At 47.0% G+C, this 5,258-nt stretch overlaps 1 long non-coding RNA gene across 1 annotated transcript; it reads left to right on the top strand.

The window, feature by feature from the left end:
• The first annotated feature begins 1,344 nt into the window (after positions 1 to 1,344).
• On the top strand, positions 1,345 to 4,976 carry LOC130580328 (uncharacterized). Its single transcript, XR_008966094.1, has 2 exons — positions 1,345 to 1,409; positions 2,837 to 4,976. It is a non-coding gene; the product is annotated as an uncharacterized LOC130580328 (long non-coding RNA).
• The last annotated feature ends 282 nt before the right edge of the window (positions 4,977 to 5,258 follow it).

Raw genomic sequence — 5,258 nt, 5'->3', positions numbered from 1 at the left:
GGGGGTTATCTCGGAGCTTCACAAGCCTCGCTGTGCTCTGCAGGGAGTTGCAGCTTGTGCTCACTGCAGACCCAGAGTAGGTGAGCCAGGAAAGCCTGGTTTGAGCAACCACTTCAGAGGGCAGGACAGGGAGGAAAAGCAAACATTGTAGAGAGGTGGCCTCCCTGGTAAGGCTAGAGCAGGACCGTCCTGCGGACCCTGAGGGAGGGAGAAGGTAAGTGGCTGCTTGGCAGAGGCTGCCTGCGGGAGCGGCATGTGCCGGGCAGGGTGCGCCCTGCCCGCAGTTCCTGCGGCTCAGCACCAGCCGCTCCGTGGGTTTGTACAACCTGTGCTGTGGTATGTGCCGAGGCTCAGGGCTGTTTCCCTGCGAGGGAGCAGGGTGCTGCCGCGAAGGAGGCACCGCAGCCCGCGCCTTTCGCAACGACTGCGCTCATCGCTCCATTCCTCGCTCCCCCCCTCGCTCCTCACCGGGTCAGGCTCTATGTCGACAGCAAGCGACAAACCGTCCGCACAAAACAGAACACGTTCCCATGGAGGGGGAAAAAAAACCAAACAAACCAACAACAAAACCAAAGCGTTTCCGCAGTGCCAGGCTGGCGTTGTAGCCCTGTCGGGAGCTGCGGCGCTCGGAGTCGGGGCCGGGGCCGCCCGAGCCAGGCTGGAGCCAGCCCTGAGCGCCCGGGCCGGGTCACGGTGGCTTTCAGTGACCGTCTGCTGGCAAAATCGGAAGGAACGGTGACGTTGTTCTTAGCTGAACACCATTAAAATGCTCCTCTTGTATCTCTCAATAGAGGTGAAAAGCATTTCAGCTTCCTGGAAATGGCCGAAACAGGCGACGTGTAGATCAAAGTACGGCGCAGAGCTGGGCTCGTGTTTGCAGGGGTTTTTGAACTGTAGTGAAAACGTTTCTGCGGCTTGCATCGTAATGAGTTAAGTCAGCACGTGAAGCGACTAAAAAAGGCATATTTAAACAGCATCGGGCTATTAACTTTCCTGGGATTTAAGATTTATGTTAAAATATATTTTTGGCTGTTAGTAATACCAGCATTTAAACCGTAACGTTGATCTGTTCAACCCTGAAGCAAACCAGCTCTGYCTAACGCAGCTTTGAAGCGACACAGCCAGACCATAATACTGTGGGAGCTTAGACAGCTTTGTCTGTACTTGCATCTCTCTGCATATTTTTCCAGGACTCTGATCTTTGTCTGCGATTAATCATTGTCCAGGACGGCTGTTCCCGGTGGTAGAATCCATGAAGTGTTCCAGCTGGGAGAGGTCCTAACGCGTGTGCCTTTGCGTACGTGCAAACCAGGGCCAGAAATTGCTGGGGCAGCAGGCGCTGGACAGCGAGCCTGCCGTGCCGCCCCAGTGAGTTGTGTGGGTCCTCAGCACTTCTGCGAGTTGTTTTTGTAAGTCTGAGCTGAAAATTTCTTTCCGTTTTTAGAGTTTCTAAATTACTATAATGTTCAGCGTAGTTTAAAAGTCGCCAAGGCAGTTGAGACCGGTTGTGCTCTCAGAGTGGGTGGTTTCATGGCTGAACCTCGTATCTGGAAAGCAAAATGTTCTGGTACAGTGTGTTTAAATCCCAGAAAGGTCAAACCCGACTTTCATACTTGAGTTAGATTGACCCTGGTTTGGTGCGTGAGACTCTTTAGAGAAAGAGATCTTTCAGAGAAAAGAGGGGGGGAGAGACTTTTTTTTTTTGCTCTGAACAGCTTGTGGTGACTCCGTGCACATTCTTGAAGCAAAGGGTTTGTTCTTGCCCACAGCGTCCCTCCCCGGCATTGTTGAGTGAAAAACTCTTATGCTAATTATATCACTGTCTGTTATCAATAAGAAGTGATTTAATTTCTTTGGCAAAGTGTTGCAACAAGAGCAAATTAGATTGAGAGGCAAAGTGAAATAAAAAATATGCAGCTGTTCTGCCAAACAATGATCCTGACTGTTTACAACATTTTGTTTTAGACTGCCTTGTACACAGAATCCTTTATATTGAAGGCTTGCAAGTCACAATCCACTGCTTGTGCAAGGAAACTAGATTAATAGATTATAAAAGACAAAAGAGACTAAGGTTCATCTGGTTCAACTTCCTGCATTACGCAGATCTATGGATTTTTGTGAATTTTTTTCTTTTTCTCATTTGAAAGAATTTTAACTGCAGCATAACTGCATCTTAGATAAAGATCAGCTTTTCATTTTCAAATAGGCTSTGAAAGAGAGTAAAATAAGAGTAAATAGTTTCCATCAAAATCTGCCTGACAGACTAGAAATCAAAGTACCTTCTAAAACTTGTCTAGTTTCTGCTTTCAGTTTGTGGATGTCCCTCCTTGGCAGAGGAATGCTCCATGACCAGATTTCTGTTCCTGCGTAGCTCTGTGAAGGCTGAGCATTTAAATACTCCATTGCAGGCTGCAGAGCTCCCCCTCGGGTCCATCTTTACTAATCCTGTAATTGTTCCTGCTCCACTTTGTCACCGTTTTGATCTGGGCAGAAGGGGACAGAGCCATCGGCAGTGACCATGCCCGAGCCAACAGCCTTCCTGGCTCAGATGTGTCTGTCAGGCACMCAGGGATTACACCAGCCCATGTTCAGCTGGTTTCCCAGCAGGGCTGCTAAAATACTCTCAGATCTGCTCCTTCTTAGGATGACAACCCTGTGCTGTAGGTTTGTGCTCTTTGTTCTGCATGTACGGTTTTATTCTGGTCCTCTTGAAAACCCTTAGACGGTGTTGTTGCTTGCAATGGCCTTTTTTAATTACTATTTTTATTTAATACTTCTGATACTGCTGAGTGTCACCTGCAAACGTGGTTGGTCATGACTTTATATTTTCTTCCAGATAAACAACCTATCTGCACTGTGGGTGTGTCCTGGTTCCGGGTGTGTGTACACACACCTCAGCAGTGTCAATATTGTGTCAGGAGGAGGTCTGGTTCCACATCATCCCTTGCCACACCCCAGTTTCATGGGAAGAAAGCCCAGTTTAGGAGCTGGAAGGGAGCCAGAGGCACACTGCAACATTTGCCTGCCCTGGTATCTATTATGTAGCCATTAAATAATGCAGAGCTCAAAACAGGTGGTTGCAGGATCCATAAAAGAAAGGTGACAGGTCTGGGGCGGGGTGGTTACAAAGTACATTTTGAGACCTTCCTGTTAGATGGGTTCTTTTAGAGGYGATGCCTCACTACATCCTTTCTATCCAGCTGTTCATTCAAGTCCTAAATACATTTGGGACTTCTTCCCCCCCTGCCAAATTTGATTCGGATTGGAGGAAGGAGGGGGGAAAATTACATAGAACAACACAGTCGCATTAGACAGTTTTATTTTTAGGAAACCAGGCTAAGAATATCAAATGAGTATCAAGTAGGAATATGGACGGGGTATTTGCCTGTTCAGATTTTCTTGCCATGAAAGTTTTCATTCCTTCCTAAGAGCAGCAGATGATCTGTCTAGGGAATTGTCAGCCAAAATAAGCAACCTGCTGACAGATTTCACCTGTGTCCCAGCATGCTCTGAGGATGCATGGGATGTGAGCCTTGAACAATGACAGGGAATCACTAGGCTGTGTTCTTTGGCTGCTGGGATGCAGAGATGCACAGTGACACCCAACAGTAGAACAAACATTTACTGTGTTTAAGATCCAAATAAATTTTGATGGACGTGTTRGATATTTGCCAGAGCTGAGGGGGCTTTTTGGTAACTTTTTAAGCTGTATGTGATCATATTATTTCTGCTAGTATTGTAACAAAGCCACCTCTGTAAGGTAGGGACTGAGTGCTTTCAGAGATCTAATCTTTCTTGAGCTGTAAAGGAATAAAGAAGCTGTTTCAACACCTGACTTGCAGAATGTTTTGTGTTGCTTCTTGCCTATTGAAATGCAGCTGCCATTGAAACACTGTGAGCCCATCAGGATGTAGAACTGGCTATTTTTCAGAATGCTTTCAAGCTTATAAAAATCATGAAATAAATCAAGACGGTTGGCAATTCTAATCAGCGTTCTAAAGCCATCAAATTACAAAACAGCTCAGTGCTTCATGGCCCCTGAACAGTACAGTTTTACAAAAATAAAAGAGAAAGAATGAAAAGAATGTACCATTTAAAGACACTGTGCACTTACAAAGCTTGCATCAAAAGGAAATGAAGATACAAATAAGTAATCTAAAAGGATATTTATGCATTAAATTACTTGTGTCTCTGGACACTTCATTAAACAGTCTGGATGTATGGTAGCTGGGGACCTGGGAGCCTTTTTARCACATGCAGCACATACAAGGAACATTCTGATTATAAGTGATGGAGTATAAAACGTTGCAGCCAGAAACCGATGACAAAGATCAAATGGAATGAGTTCAGCTTACRAATCAGAGCAGTGTCTTCCCACTGGTGTGATGTGACACGAGACCAAGACTTTGTTTTGCCCTTGACATTGCCACCATTGCTCTCAATCCTGCRGTTAAGGATTTGCATCTTGATTTATTGTTTGACAGGACAGTGGGGAGTGCCCCAGCTGGTTCTCTGAGCCCTGGGTTGCAGCCGAGTGGGCCCGAAGGTGCCGGATCAGTGAAGGCTGTGCCATYTATGGGCTCTCTGTGCTGCTGCACTACAGCAGCTCCCAGTTGCTAAGCAGCTGCAGGGCTGTCTCTGTGCTGTGCTGTGCTGTGCGAGGGGAGCAGCACGGGTTCCCCTTGATCGCTGGAGAGGAGCCGGCAGCATGGAAACGGGAGCAGTGGCCATGGCAAAATCGTTCCATCTCTGGCTGGCTCGTGGACATGCTGGCAAAAACGCTGGAGCGAGGAGAAAGGACACTCGGTGGAGCAGGGGGTGGCAGGAGGGGAGGGGAGAGCCAGCATATGTGCACAGCAGAGGTTACAAAGACAGCAGATCCTGGCAGAGCAGGGGGCGCACACTGAGGAGAAAGGAATGGGACAGAGGCCAAAGGCACAGTTCAGAATTAAAAAAAAAAACAAAAAAAAAACAAACCAGGAGGAGAGTATGGCATATGGAGAGGGGAAATAAAGCAGAACTTGCACAGCCTGCGAATAATTGAATAGAAAATACAGGAAGAGGGAAGGAGCTTGATTCATTACTGCCCTTCACCTTGTGGGGACAGCTACATCCAGGAAGAGGAGGTGTGGAATACAACAGCATCCTTTATGTTTCAGAGTGAACTATAGGTTTTATATTTCAACCCCTGCCATTTGTGCTTTTCTCCTTTCATAGCCCATGCCTTTTGTTCAGGCTTGATTCCTGCAGGCTCTTTT

This window comes from Malurus melanocephalus, unplaced genomic scaffold, assembly GCF_030028575.1.
Source record: "Malurus melanocephalus ecotype Western Australia unplaced genomic scaffold, MMel_1.1 scaffold_325, whole genome shotgun sequence".
Lineage (NCBI taxonomy): Eukaryota > Metazoa > Chordata > Aves > Passeriformes > Maluridae > Malurus > Malurus melanocephalus.
Note: the sequence above shows the minus strand (reverse complement) of the source record. Positions and strands in the feature narration are given on the sequence as shown.